The sequence below is a fragment of the Jatropha curcas genome, chromosome 3 (genome assembly GCF_041381405.1).
Source record: "Jatropha curcas cultivar XTBG-Jc1 chromosome 3, XTBG_Jcur_1.0, whole genome shotgun sequence".
NCBI classification, from domain to species: Eukaryota; Viridiplantae; Streptophyta; class Magnoliopsida; order Malpighiales; family Euphorbiaceae; genus Jatropha; species Jatropha curcas.
The window spans coordinates 14,042,683-14,058,136 of NC_143153.1; positions in this window are offsets into that span (position 1 = coordinate 14,042,683).

Below are 15,454 nucleotides of genomic sequence, written 5' to 3' on the forward strand. Positions count from 1 at the left end.
TTGACAGTTGTTCGTGACATGCAAATGTATCGTCGCACTGTCTTCATGATGATCATGGGGGAGACGATGTGCTGGTGTGAATACTCAAATTTTGAGGCTCAAAAAGCCAGTTTTCCCAAACTGCAAACAGTCCGGCCTGCAACAGTGCCATGCCAATTAGTTTGACTTTGCTACAGTAACTTTGACTTACATGGCTCAAAGAGCCAGTTTTGCCGGACTGTAAACAGTCCGGCCGGACCGGAGGCCATTTTGGAAACTCACCGAAAGTATGCCAATATGGTACTTAAAACGTCCGAAATGTCGCAACGATCACGGAACAGGTCCCGGAATATTTTTCGGAGACCCGGAACTCCCGAAAACTCCTCCGGAGTGAAAAAGCCCAAGTAACCGCGGCCGAGCACGGTGGCTCCGGCCACCGGTGGCACCTGCCGCCGGACCGCCGGCGACCCATTTTTTGCCTATAAAAGGCCACTTACCTCTTCAATTTTGACACCCCTGTCTGTGTTGACGGACGATCTTCCTCCCTCGCACGCTCCTTGCGATTTCTTTACCGCTTTTTGCATTTAATTTAATTTTTATTGCATTTTTATTGTGATACTTGGACACTAAAATTAAACAAAATAAAATTAATTAATATTTCCTAAACGAGGAGCTTAATCTGGAGCTAAGAAGCGGCCGTCGATTAAATCAGGTTCACAAACGAAACTCTGCTCATTTAATTTTAGCACTTCATGCATATTTCTCTTCTACTCTTAATAATTCTACAACTGCATAAATGCATTCACGTCATCATTTAGACAAATAAACTGTCTCAATTAAACACGATTAAGTTTAAATGCCCGATTAATTAATAATCGTGGTGTTAAAACTTAAATCCGACAATATTGGCTAAAAGAATCTAGTTAATTAATAACTATGGTTCAATCGCCTTATTTTGAACAAATCTGGCTAAAAGTCCAATTAATCAATAATTGTGGCTAAAAGCCTTAATCAATCGCGTTTTGGCAACAAATTGCCTACAGTTTAATCAATCACATTTTGGCAACAAATTGCCTACGGTTTAATCAATTTTGGTAAACAAATTGCCTATAAATTAGATTAACCACTGTCTAGCGACAAATCGCTTAAATCGAACTTTTTGGCAAAATGCCTTAAATTAATCAATCTTTTGGCCAAAGGCCTTAAAATCAATCAATTCTGGCGACAATCGCCCAATCAACACTTTTGGCAAATAGGTTGCCTAAATCGACACATTTCGGCCAAAGGCCCTAAAATCAACCATTTTGGCGACAATCGCCTAAATTACACATTTTAGCAAACGAATTGCTTAAATCAACACTTTTTGGCCAAAGGCCTTAAAATCAATCATTTTGGCGACAATCGCCCAATCACATCATTTTGGCAAACAGATTGCCTAAATCAACACATTTTGGCTAAAAGCCTTAAAATCAATCATTTCGGCAATAATAAGCCCGAACATCAATTTTGGCAATAATAAGCCCAAATATCAACTTTGGCGACAAATCGCCCGACAACCATTTTTGGCACAAATGCCTTAAAACCAACACATTTGGCGACGAACGCCTAATCGAATCAATCGATCTTTTGGCAAAATGCCTAAACAAACATGCACGAAGCATACACACACTCATGCATTAAGCATACACCTTCAAAGCCCTTCAAAGAAGGCCTATCGAACTACGTTGACTTTGATCTTCCATTCAAACGGAAGTACGTAGGCACGTTCAGGATTTAACCCCGGGTGGCAAGTCGAAATCACTTAAACATTTCATTAATCCATCATTCACCTTGCAAAGCATTCATTCATCGGTTAGTTTATCAGCATGACATAGTCTCGGGATCCACCTCGGGTTCGTAGATTGTGCCTTAAACATTGGGATAATTAATCTAGTAACTAGGTTAATTAAAATTGGAGTCACTCAGGGTTTTTTCCTAGTTTACCCTAAAATAATTAAACAAGGTGGCGACTCACACACTCACGTGCATTTCTGCCCTTTAGTCACATGCATTCACATGCCTATGACATTTGGGGTAGGAGTTCACAGCTGGGTCAGGGATATTGCCCTTCATGTCACCGATTTCAATGTTCACCATCGAGGGTGCCCAATGTTGTTGCAAGCTTGGGCTTTAGACAAGTTAAGCCTGATTCCTCCAGTCCCTGCTCGCTTGATTCCAACCTATGGCCCTGCCCATTTTCGACCTCGGTCCCGGGGACACTTTGATTTTGGGGATAACCCTGTGATTCGGTGGACTTGTCCTTGGTGGAGGATTAGAATGGTCACTGCCGGGACCATGAATCTCAGCTACGTGTTATACTCCAGTCTCAACCGTTCCATGGCCTATTTCCCAGACGGGATCAACCGTCAGTACAGTATGATACAGCGCGTTCCCAAAATTCATGACTTCGAGAGTGGTCCCATGACGCAGAGTCTGTTGACCAATTTAGCTGACCGTTGGCGAAACTGAAACACCTGGTACCTGGGTTAAGGGTTGATGCAGGACACCTTGACACTTGAGTACGTCGACTGGTTTTACACCCAGTGATGATACTAGGTTTTGAAAGGACTGGCGTCTTATGATAACCTCTGCTAGAATAAATGCTGTTGTTGCTTCTTCTTTGCAATTTCCTGTATTCCAGGGACGTGAGCTCCCAATTAATATATCCCCTCTTTTTCAATGAATGACTCCGACAGTTCTGTCTTTATTAATCCCTGCTTTCTGCACACATGGACAACAAAAGACAACAAATCTTTTCCTTCGAAATTATTTATTGTGTTAGTCACTTGGGCCTCCTGCCCCTGAGTCAATAAATGAAAGCCCATAAAAACGGATCATTTGATTTAAAGACAGAAGCTTACGTTTGGAAATAAAAAGATGGGGTGACCATTTTTATTACCTGCATAGATCAAACAAAAACAACATATGTAACTTCTTTATATATGCATGAACCTACTGAGTACTAAGGTTTTATCCATGGTTTTTTATCGATTTTTCCAAGGAAATCACTGAGAAAATGGTATTCGTTCTCCTGATCGATGTTTAAAAGAATTCATCATTTAGGCAGGACCAACAACCAGAACATTTTCAAAATAGATGAGTCAATCTTGATCAGATAAGTAGAGAGGAAAGTCTTGCATTCCTTAATCATATCCCCGAAACAAAATTTTGAAATTCAAACCCTTTATTAATCTCACTTCTTTCAACATTATACAGAAGTAAAGAAAACTATTTTACTACAATGGTCATTTATTCTAACTACTCATTTACCTATTCTCCTTCTAGTCAATTTGATTACATTGAGCAACCAATCACAAACCTGTCACGAACGCATGACATAGATTTTGTATTTAAACTAAGCACCACGCGTTAATCCCAAAAGTTTTATTTTTATTATTATTTTTTATGCTCTAACTTTTGCCTAGGCCGCCCTTTGCGGGTTTTCAACCTAGCGCCATCCCATATACAAGTTCAAAGGGAGAAGCTCCATTCACTGATTTGAATGTAGTGCGATGCCCCCAGAGCGAGAAAGGAAGTTTCTCAGCCCAGCTTCTATACTTCTCGCACATCTTGGACATGATTCTCTTAATCTCCTTATTCACAGCTTCCGCTGCACCATTAGCTTGAGGTCGATAAGGAGAAGAATGGTGATGCTCAACCTTATATTTATATAGCAACTGACCGACATCTGCTTGAAAATGAGAACCATTGTCTGTAACTATGTGATGGGGAACACCATAGCGACAGAAAATGTTCTATTCAATGAATCTAGCCACGTGCTTAGCGGTCAAAGTTTGTAGGATTGAGTCTCGATCCACCTAGAAAAGTAATCTACTGCAACCAAGATATACTGATGACCATTCGATGCTGCTGGCGTGATCTTGCCGATAATGTCTATACCCCAGGCGGAAAAAGGCCAAGAAGGAGCTGTTGGATGGAGCTCAACAGCAAGCAAATGGTTTTTGTTATCATGGTACTGGCAAGCTTTGCAATAGCGAACATAGTTGACACAATCACCTTCCATCTGCACCCAGAAATAACCTTGTCTCATGATTTTTCTGGCCAAACTCATGCCACTCAAATGAGTACCATAGACTCCCTCATGAATTTTCTTCATTATTTCTTCCCCTTCCTCTTTATCTACACATCTTAACATCATGCCGTCCTAAGCCCTCCTATAGAGTTCACCATTAGCTAGGACGTAATTCAAAGCCATTTTTCTTAGAACTGAACAGTCTTCCTTTGTTGCATCATCAGAAAAGGTTCTGTCTTTCATGTACCGGAGGATATCCGTAAACCAGGGTTCTTCCTCTAACTCCACCTGATTCACAAAATGTTCTTCATAGCATGGGATATTTGCCGCGATAATGATAAATGGCTTCATTGGAACTTTACTTAAATCCTACCAAGCTGACGCCAAGTTCGCCAAAGCATCTGGGATTCTGTTATGAATTCTTCCTATGTGAGTGAAAGTGATCGAGTCAAAGAGCGCCGCCTTCTTTAACAAATACTCAACATAGGGCTTCAACCTTTCTTCCTCCACTTTCCATCTCTTGTTAGCATGTTCGATAACCAACAGTGAATCTCCTATCACCTCGACTTCCTTAGCACCTGATGCAAGAAGAGCCTCCATTCCCATGATACATGCTTCATATTCGGCCATATTGTTAGTGACTGGGAACAATAACCTTTTGCACATTGTTGTGACCTCTCCATTGGGTGCTTCTATCACAATACCAGCTCCGGCTCCGTTTCTATTGGCTGACCCGTCGAAGTACAATTTCCAAACCCCTGTTTCAACACACTACAAATGTTCATCCAGAAATTCCAATTCCCATGACTCGTCATCTACAATGGGATTTTCAGCTAAGAACTCTGCCACAAGCCGACCTTTGACTGTCTTCTTCGTGACAAACTCTGTATCCACACTGGACATCTGAATTAGCCATTTGGACAGTCGTCCTTCTAGAGTAGGTGTTCTCTGAAGATACTTCATAGGATCAATTTTAGAAATGAAAGTGACCCTGAAGGAATCAAAGTAAGGCCTCAATTTCTTTATCGACCATACCACTGCCATACACGTTTTCTCTACCAAATTGTACTTCTCCTCGATAGGCAGTAATTTCTTGCTGATGTAATAGATGGCCTTTTCTACTCCAGCAATGTCTAGCTGTGCCAACATTGCTCCAAATCTCGCATCCTCTATAGACAAATACAGGATCAGAGGCTCTCCCGGTCTAGGCGAACTCAACACTGGTGGATTCATTAAATACTTCTTTATCTGATCAAAGGCTTTCTGGCAATCTTCGTTCCATTTAACTGGCTGATTCTTCTTAAGTAACTTGAAGATCGGAGCGCATGTGATGGATAGCCTAGAAATAAATCTGCTGATATACTGGATTTTACCCAAGAAGCTTCTCACCTGACGTTCTGTTCTCGGTGATTCCATATCCTGAATGGCTTTTATCTTGTCTAGGTCAACCTCAATCCCGTTAGGTCCTACCACAAAACCTAACAACTTCCCCTTCGTTCCTCCGAATACGCACTTTTTGGGATTAAGTCTTAAGTTGTACTGCTTAACCCGTGCGAAGAACTTTTCCAACATCTCCATGTGTTCTTCCTGTGTTTTCGTCATGATCACCATATCATCCACATATACCTCCAATCCTTTATGGATCATGTCATGAAATAATGTTGTAGCCATTCTCTGATATGTTGCCCCGGCGTTCTTCAGTCCGAATGGCATCACCCTATAGCAAAAAGTCCCAAAGTCAGTAGTGAAGGCCGTCTTGTGCTTATCAACTAAGGCCATCAAGATTTGGTTGTACCCGGAGAATCCGTCCATAATAGAATAACATCCCATTACAGCAGCGCTATCGATCAAAACATCTATGTGTGGAAGTGGGAAGTCATCTTTGGGCGAGGCTTTGTTTAGATCCCTGTATTCAACACAAACTCTTATTTTCCCATCCTTCTTCAGCACAGGGACTATGTTGGCCAGCCACTCAGGATAACGTACTACCTCTAAGAATCCTGCTTCTAGACCTCAGCCTTGATCTTGTCTTGCCACTCTGGTCTGACTCGCCTCCTCTTTTTCTTTACTAGTTTAATACTTGGGTCAGTAGGAATGAAGTGTTCTGCGATTGACCTGTCTATTCCTGGCATGTCGGCATAGCTCAAGGCAAATACCTCTGAATTTCTCTTAAGACATTCTTGGAGATCCTGTCTAAGTTCAGGCTTAAAGTCCGATCCGATTTCGATTATTTTGGGATCTTCGGTGGTGCTTAGGTTAAATGCAAAATGATGCAATACATTTATGTCAAATATGCGCGTGGTATAATCAATGCCATGAATGTGACAATCAGGAAAACAAGAAAACAAGTAGTCAAAATTCACTTCCATTGATTGAAATAATAAAGGGAATCCATCCAAATTGTTCTCAAAACAATAATCAGAAAAGCAAAAGACAGGATTAACAACTTGTTCAATACATTCATCGCAGCTGTCCTTTATGGCTTGAATCACTTCATCAGCATCTAGAGCTTCCTTTGCTTCTGGTGTAGCTTTCTCTTTCTCCTCTTCATGCTCTGTCATCTTCATCACCTTCCTCTCTGCTTCTTCAGCATCTTCCGCTGCTAGTATTGACTGAAGGATCCTTGCCTTAGCCTTTTGCTCCTGCACCATTCTTGAAGCTTCGTCCCCAATCCCCAGGAAATCTTCAAACTCAGGTATCTTCTGTGACCATTCTGTGCCACTACCTGTTTGAACCATACCAACCATGAACTGTGTGCCTTCTACCAACTGTTCGAAGGAAGGCTCAGGAGATTTGATCAGCTGCTCATCAAAATCTGTCATGAAGATCTCAAGGCCAGGATAGGTCTTTCCTCTGCTATAAAATTCCCCTGAAGCCTCTGGGACAAAGAAAATCTTATTCAGATCTGGCTCTCTTACCGGAGACTGGACTTCATATTTCTCTTTTTTTCTACTCTCCGAATACCCCAGCCCATGTCGACCTTGTTGTCCATGTGATGATGACACAGGTTCAAACCTTCCTTGTAAGTCTCGGCCTAGTCCCTTGCCATATTGCCATTGCATCTTTTTCATCATTTTATGAGAAAAAGGGCTCATCCTATTGACTGCACTTTTACTTTCAGTAATTACAGCATCATCAATCATGGCCACCTGAAAACCAGACAAAGGCACTACCGCCTCCAAACCTTCGATAGCTGCCACATTCAAATCTTCTTGTGCATTGATGGTCACCACATCAGTGTCCTAGGGAACCTTAACTTTTCTGTGCAATGTGAAAGGGATTGCACCCAAAGGATGGAGTCACGGCCTTCCCAATAATAGAGCATAATTGGCCAAAATATCCAAGACGATTATATCCACCCAACTTTCAATAGTCCCCATCGAAATCTTTGCCTTGAAAGTCCCCCTAGCATTACGCATGGTGTTGTCATAAGCTTTAACTACCATGTTAGATGGCTCAAGTTCCGACTCCTCAATCTTAAATTTGGACAACATCTTCAATGGGCATACACACAAAGCCGACCCATTATCCACAATCACATTGTGGGTTTCATGCCCATTAACAGCAACCTGGATGTATAGAGGCTTGAAGTGATTCCTTCCTTCCGGAGGGAGATCGGAGTCAAAGAAGGTGATCTTACCGATCCTGCGCTGTAATACATTAATCATGTCTACGCTCTGGATTCTGGCAGGAACCCGAACAAATGTAATAGCCTCTAACAAAGATTCTCTATGCTCCTTTGAGGCTATCAGTAAATCCCACAGTGAGATATCCGCCTTGGTCCTCTGTAACTGGCTCAATACTGAATTTGCTGTTACACCACTTGGTATTTTGTTTTGACTACTCTCACCCACTTCAGTAGTCTTCCTTTGTACCTTTCCCACTTCATCTTCCTTTTTCTTTTCCTTGGGCTGTTCTTCACCCTTATCTGTTGCTTTCTTTCCTATCCCCTCGATGACAACTCCTTTTCCCTTAGACTAAGCATTGTTGTCTGGGTTATACACACGACCACTTCGGGTTAAGCTCTGGATGCCCACTTCATTTACATCCTCATTACTGTTATAGTACCATTGATCTTCCTGATCAGCCAAACTTTTCTAAATCGCAAGCTGAACCTGCTCGTCTTCGCTTTTCGGTACTTTGCCAACTTTAACTGTGATGCTCTTCTCAATTTCAATCTTCACAGGCCTCTTCTCTTTTTCCTCCTCACTACTGCAATCATCCCAGATGTTTAGCATAGCACACATCTTTTCCTCCCACTCGGCTTCTTCCAATACCAGTTCTTCCAGTAGACCGCTCCTAATTGCATTAACCGACCCGCCTGCTTGAGACTTATGGGGTGGATAGTTATACTGGTATTGTGGCAATGGATTGTTCTTTGTGCTCGGCTTATTCCTTTCAGAAGGTTTGGTAATCTTCCCACTGTCTATTAGATCCTGTATATCATGCCTTAACTTGAAGCAGTCATCGGTAGCATGACCCCTGCACTGATGATTCTTGCATTCCCGGTCCATAAACCTACCCCAGACAGGTTTAGCTAGATTAACAGGCAGTTTGGAAAGCACTCCATTCTAATGCAGGATCTCATGACCGTGCTCAAAGGTCTGCCCAAGTCAGTGAACTCCCTTCTTACTTTCTCATTAACAGCTCCCACCGTGTTGCTACTCCCTGACTGGTTCGGGGTACTACTTCCAGCATTTCTATCAGTGTAGGAGGACCGGTAGTTACCAAACCCTCGATTCTTCTTCTTCTCATCCTTGTACAGCTCTTCGATATTCAACCCAGCCCTTTGAACTAGAGCAAAATCAGTGAGAGGCTGGGCCAGCATTCTCTCCTTGAAGAAAGGTAACAGGCTTCTACTGAAAATTCTGATAAGCTCTTGGTCCTTTGGCCTTGTCTGGACCATGAACAATTTTGTCCTCCACCTCCTGTAATAATCTGAGAAACTTTCATCCTTTTCCTACCTTAAACTCTCCAAGTCACGCAGGCCGAACTCATCACTGTCATCCGTCTTTTAGTGCTTGAGAAAAGCAGTCGCAGCTTGACCCAATTTCTCTGTGTCTCCAGATCCAAGCCATCATACCATCTCCGGTAACTCTTGTGCAGTGTCTGAGGAAATGCCCGTAAGACATCTTCCTCGTTATATCGGTTCATTTGGGAGACCCGGAGGAACTCAGACAGATGGGATCGCGGGTCATTGTCTCCTTCGAATATGGTATGCTTGAAAGTCTTGAATGAAGTGGAACTCGAAGGATGCAAGACATATTCAGCCACGTGGAAATTAGTGACTGGGTCCTTCTCTTTTGCAGCAGACATTTTCTCCACTTTATCCCTCAGCTCTGCAAACTGTTTAGCTAGATCATTCTCAACTGGGACAGCATTACCAGCGGAGGCCTGATTATCCGAAGTGGGTTCTGGAATTTCCCTTTCCTCAACCATAGGCTGATTGCTCAAAGCAGGAGGAACCTGGTTTTGTGACCTTTCTTGGGCCAAGGCAGTAGCTATTATCTCAGTGATGGTCCTTATCTAGGCTGGAGAGAACCCGGTCTCATTCACAGTGTTGTCAACCATTTCTACCAAACCTGAATCAGAAATTGAATCCGATGAACTTGAAAGAATCACAGGACTAATCGGAGTAGGCTCAGGGATTGGGGACACTCTGACCAAACGTTGACCAGGGCGTCGGTGCCAAGCTCTCGAAGCGATTTTTCGGGAAGGATCAATTCTGACTAATAGATAAAAATACCTGAGTTAAAGTAGGTCCTGCATGTATGCATGAGAAATAGCAGCACATAGGATAAGGAATGCAGTTCTAATATGCTAATGATCGGTATGGAAATAAGATCTCGATTTCAACGACTGAACCTAAAATTCGGTGTGAATAACATGACAATAACTTATTTTGTATTCAAACATTTCTGGCATTATCTGTCGTCGATCGTTCCTTTTGGATTTTACGGTCGACTATTTTCTCTTAAGTCCCTAACTGTTGCCTTGGAATGAAAGAATTTCCAAGCAAAACACTTTTTATTATCTTTTTTGTTTTTGTATCCTTACTTTTTGCCTTGGAACATATGGTCCCAAGCAGGATCTCATTTTGTTTTGTTACAAATTTTGTAATCTCTCACTTACTTTCAGATAATGCGAGAAATGTGAAAATACAAAGGAATCGCAACCCCCTTATAACTCCCTCTTCTTTTGGGTATAAATTCACTATAAATGATTGCATTATATTATTCAAAACGAATTTGAGGCCTAGTCTCAAAATCAAGGTCAAACGTCCATACCGAAAATTAGCTCTTAAATGCATGGCTGAAAAGAAAAATATTACGTGGTGTATGAATGTCACAACATATGTACAATTTATAACATACAGGGGAACGGGAGTTGGGAAATGCATGCCTTCCAACCTTATTTCTCCCATACACGAATTCCATTGGTATGAGTTCTGACATCTGTTTCCTAGGATTTGGTCTAATCTCGACAACCAACAGGGGGTTTTGAGATTGACGATATAAACTCTCGGACATGAATGTGGCATAATAACAGCAAACAGAATCAAGTGTTCCTTAAGGGAAGTGACTAAGGATTTTGACTATATGCATGGGCTTTAGTCCATTAGGCTTACAAAGTCTGGGCTCCGCAAATAGGATTCGGGCTTTTTTATGGGCCTACTCCTTTTGACGCACCTTTAGAGGTACTAGGCTTGCGGTTGGTAATTTTGCTAATTCTCAGATGGATGTACCTAAAACGCGAGGTTTAGGCTAGATCCACCTTCAAAGTTAACAAAAATACCGAAGGGTAATATGGGTAGAAAGTGATGAGAAGAGAGAAATGCGGTATGAATGCAAAATCCTAGAAAGACAAAGGAAAGCAAATAAGCACATACGGACGATTAAAGAATTTTTCAACGGCTTTCTAATCACTTTTATTTAGAAAATGTAGGTTTAGAGTCAATTCCTAATTGCAACCGACTAGTTAAAAATAACCAGAGATTCTGAGTTCGATCCCCAGTGAAGTCGTCAATCTGTTTTCGCACCGCACCCGAGCGACCCGAAAAATGCTCAATTCAAATTTTTGGTTTTAAAAATGATCATAGTTTGAATAGTGGTGACAAAACCTTTGGATACGATGCCGATAAATCGGTCTTACAAAACATTTTGAGTTGCCACCCATTATTTCGGCAATGGCACCGTTTCCAATTTTAATTGACTTCATTTAACCCAATTTTATTTAAGGCCAATTATTTTAAAAGACTGGTCAGGCGCACCAAGTGCGATTCTGGATAAGGAAATTGGGTACGTCGACCCGTTGGAAGCCGACGCCCGAAAAAACCGACCTCTTTTAACGTACAATTTCTAATTTATTTTAATTTAGAAAAGCCAATTTATTTACACAAACCCAACCCGAATAAATCAAACCGAGTTCCTATGCGGAAAATCATTTAATCGTCCCAAATAAACTCATTCATTGCATTCATAATTAATCAAACCACACCAACCATTCAACCCATAGCAATCAAGTTAAAATAATCAAAAGACCCGCTCTTACCTTATGGTTAAAGGCGGGCCACAAATCGAACCTAAAATACATATTACCCAATTTAGATCCAAGAAACCCTAAAAAAAAACCGAAACCATGCATGATAATAAATTAATGTGCTTAATTAAACCGTAACCTGACCATAATTGGTTGTTTCTTAAATTATAAAAAAAAGTTGAATATTTATTTGATTGCACAAAATTATTTTTTTAAAAAAAAAAGTATAAAAATTATTCCTGGAACCCTAGAACAGTCGCGTCACGCAGCTGTTCTTTGGAAGAATAGTTGCGTGACGGATCTCATAGTTGCGTGACGCAGCTGTTCATGACTTTGGACAAACCTTCAGATTCATCAGTTGTTTTATTTCAAATACAAGATTAAACCAGAAAATAAAAGCGAAATAAAATCATAAATACGAACAGTTCCGTCACGCAACTAATCGGGGTCATATAACTATATATTGGACATGAACAATTCCGTCACGCAACTTGTAGCTGCGTGACGCAACTGCTCTGGTCCGCAACTACCTTTCAAACAACCCTTTTTACGTTTCTTTTTTATCAAAACTCATTTTAATATAACTCAGAAACATCCAATAGCGGGCAGGGTACTATTTAATCAATATCACACTACTAAATCATCAACAAAATAAACAATAACGAATTAATAACTAAAAAAATACCAATAAAAGTTTAGATAATTACCTAACCCTCAAATTGAGGATTGTACACAATCTGGACGTCTTAGGAGTAAGGTTTCAAGGTCCCAGAAGTCTGTGTTCACCAAGTTTTTAACAAAAATCTATTTTTCTTTTCTTGTCTCTCTTTTTCTCTTTTTGTGTGATTTTTTTGTTTTCAACCTAATTAATTTCTAAGGCTATTTTTCTTCAAGATAACTCAGAAAAGTTCTTGCAGAAAACCTCAGCCGTCAGTGTATTTTTTTTGAACTCTTAAAATTCCTCTCCTAAAGTTCTCCTCCAAAAATCCTCCCTGTTTAAGATGAAAACGCAGTATTTATATGGGTAGGGCAACAGAGGATAGCTGCATCACGCAGCTAGCAGTCGCGTGACGGACCCGAGAGCTGCGTGACGCAGCTCACTTTCTGGACCGTTGCCACGTATCCAAACAGAATGTAAAACCGTTATTTGTCGGCTTTCAAGGTGACGTCACCTTAATTGGAGTTGCGTGACGCAACTATCAGTGCCGTCATGGACCTTATAGCTGCGTGACGCAGCTCTACTTTAAATCAGTCACCTTCTATTTGGTTTAAATCAATCCTTGGGTTTAAAGACTTCCGGTCAACCATGATCCTTTATTCCGCGTCCTCGTATCGTCATCGGGTTAGGTGGGGGCATAAAGACACGCGTCAACAAAAAGGAAAAGGAAAATTGGAAGAAATTGAAGAAGAAAAAGAAAAAGAAGAATAGGAAGAAGCATAAGAAGAGAAAAAGGAAGAAACCGAAAAAGAAAAAGAGACAGAAGTTGAGGTCAAAATGGCATCAGAAAAAGACCTAGGAAAAGAGGAAGAAAAAGAGAAAGATGAGGTTGAAACTGAAGAGAAAAGGGATTCTGAGATCCTGGAATAAAAGAAACCGAGTCAACTAGAAAGGGAGAGGAAGTAGAAGTTGAGAATGCCAGTGATGCTAAAATAGAAAAGTTAGGAATAAATGAAGAGGAAAAGGAGCCTGAAACTGAAGCTAAAGAGACTTTAGAATTTCTATCATCACAAAAGAGTAGAGAGGCAATGCTGAACAAACTGGAAAAAGAACTCATTAAAGAGCACAATAGTGAACTTGATGAGTCCATCAAACATAGTAAGGCTGTGATTGCATGTAAGCAATCCCTAATTGAGTCTATGGAAAGAATGAAAAGTGTTAATAAGAAGACTAGCTACTCTAAAGGTTAAGGCTACGCCCTACACTCCTACCTCAAAAAAGCCTAAGAGAGTAAAGTACACTGCTGGAAGGCATAGAGTTCATGGAAGGAAGCCTCCTTTGCATCCCTCTTCTAAACAATCTAAGAGTCCTGCTTAAACTTCACCTGCACAAAACCTCAGAAGTTCTAAAAGACTTAGAATTGATTCTAAACCCCTCTGACTTCTTTCTAATCTGTTCTGACTATGTTTTTTTTTTTTTGTGAACTTGTGAATACTCAAATTTTGAGGCTCAAAAAGCCTGTTTTCCCGGACTGCAAATAGTTCGGCCGGGCCGGAAGCCATTCGGGAAGTTCACCAGAACTATGCCAATATGGTACTTGAAATATCCGGAAAATTATGAGGATCGCGGAACTGGTCCCGGAATAATTTTTGGAGGTCTGGAACTCCCGAAAAAGCCTCCGGAACGAGAAAAAAAAGCACACGGGTCGATGTGCCCGCCCTGGCCCACCCTCAAGGGCGGTCCAGCCCGCCCTCAAGGGCGGTCCAGCCCGCCCTCAAGGGCGGGCATGCCCGCCCTCAAGGGGCAGCACGCCCGCCCCCTCTGGGGCGGGCATGCCCGCCACCAAGGGGCAGGCACGCCCGCCCCCCTGAGGCGGGCACGCCCGCCCTCGAGGGCTTTTTTCCTATAAAGTTGGCTCCGGGGCCTCCGTTTTTACCCACTCAGTCTGTGTTGACGGACACTCCTTCTCCCTTACGCTCCTTGCGATTATTTACTGCTTTTCTGCATTTTTATTTAGCTTTATTATTTTCTTGCTATACTATTTGGTCATTTAAAATTAAATTAATTAATATTCCCTTAACGAGGAGCTTAACCTGGAGTTAAGAAGTGGCCGTCGATTAAATCAGGTACATGAACTAAAACTCTGCCTATTTAATTTTAGCATGTCATACATTCTTCTCTTCTACTCCTAATAATTCTATAACTGCATAAATGCATTCATGACATCTTTAGGCAAATAAACTGCCTCAATTAAATAAATTTAGGCTAAATGCCCGGTTAATAAATGATCATGGTATTAAAGCCTAAACCCGACAATATTGGCTTAAAATACCTAGTTAATTAATAGCTATGGTGTAATCGCCTTTATTTCGAACAAATCTAGCTTAAGTCCAATTAATCAATAATTGTGGCTAAAAAAGCTTTAATTCAAACACGTTTTTCTCGGCAATAAATTGCCTACATTACAATTCGGTTAATCGATTTTCGGCAAATACATTGCCTATAAATTAGATTAACTACTTTAAGCGACAAATCGCTTAAATCGCTTAAATCAATCTTTTGGCAAAATGCCTTAAAATTAATCAACTTATTTTGGCTAAAAGTCTTAAATCAATCATTTTGGCGACAATCGCCTAAAAAAATCATCTTTTGGCAAACTGATTGCCTAAATCAACCTTTTTGGCTAAAAGCCTTCAAATTAATTAATCTTTTGGCTAAAAGCCTTAAAATCAATCAATTTTTTGGCGACAATCGCCTAAATAATCATCTTTTGGCAAGCAATTGCCTAAAGTAAATCTTTTTGGCTAAAAGCCACTAAAATCAACATTTTTGGCATCAAATGCCTAAAACAATCAACTTTCAGGCAAAATGCCTAAACAAAATGCACAAAGCATACACACTCATATGCATTAAGCATACCCATTCAAAGCCCTTCAAAGAAGGCCTATCGAACTACGTCGACTTTGATCTTCCATTCAAACGGAAGTACGTAGGCACGTTTGGGATTTAACCCCGAGCGGCAAGTCAAAATCACATTTCATTGGTCTAAATCACATTAATCACCCTGCAAAGCATTCATTCATAGGTTAATTCATCAGCATGACATAGTCTCGGGATCCATCTCGGGTTTGTAGACCATGCTTTAACATTGGGTTAATTAATCTAGTAATTAGGTTAATTAAAATTGGAGTCAACTTAGGGTTTTT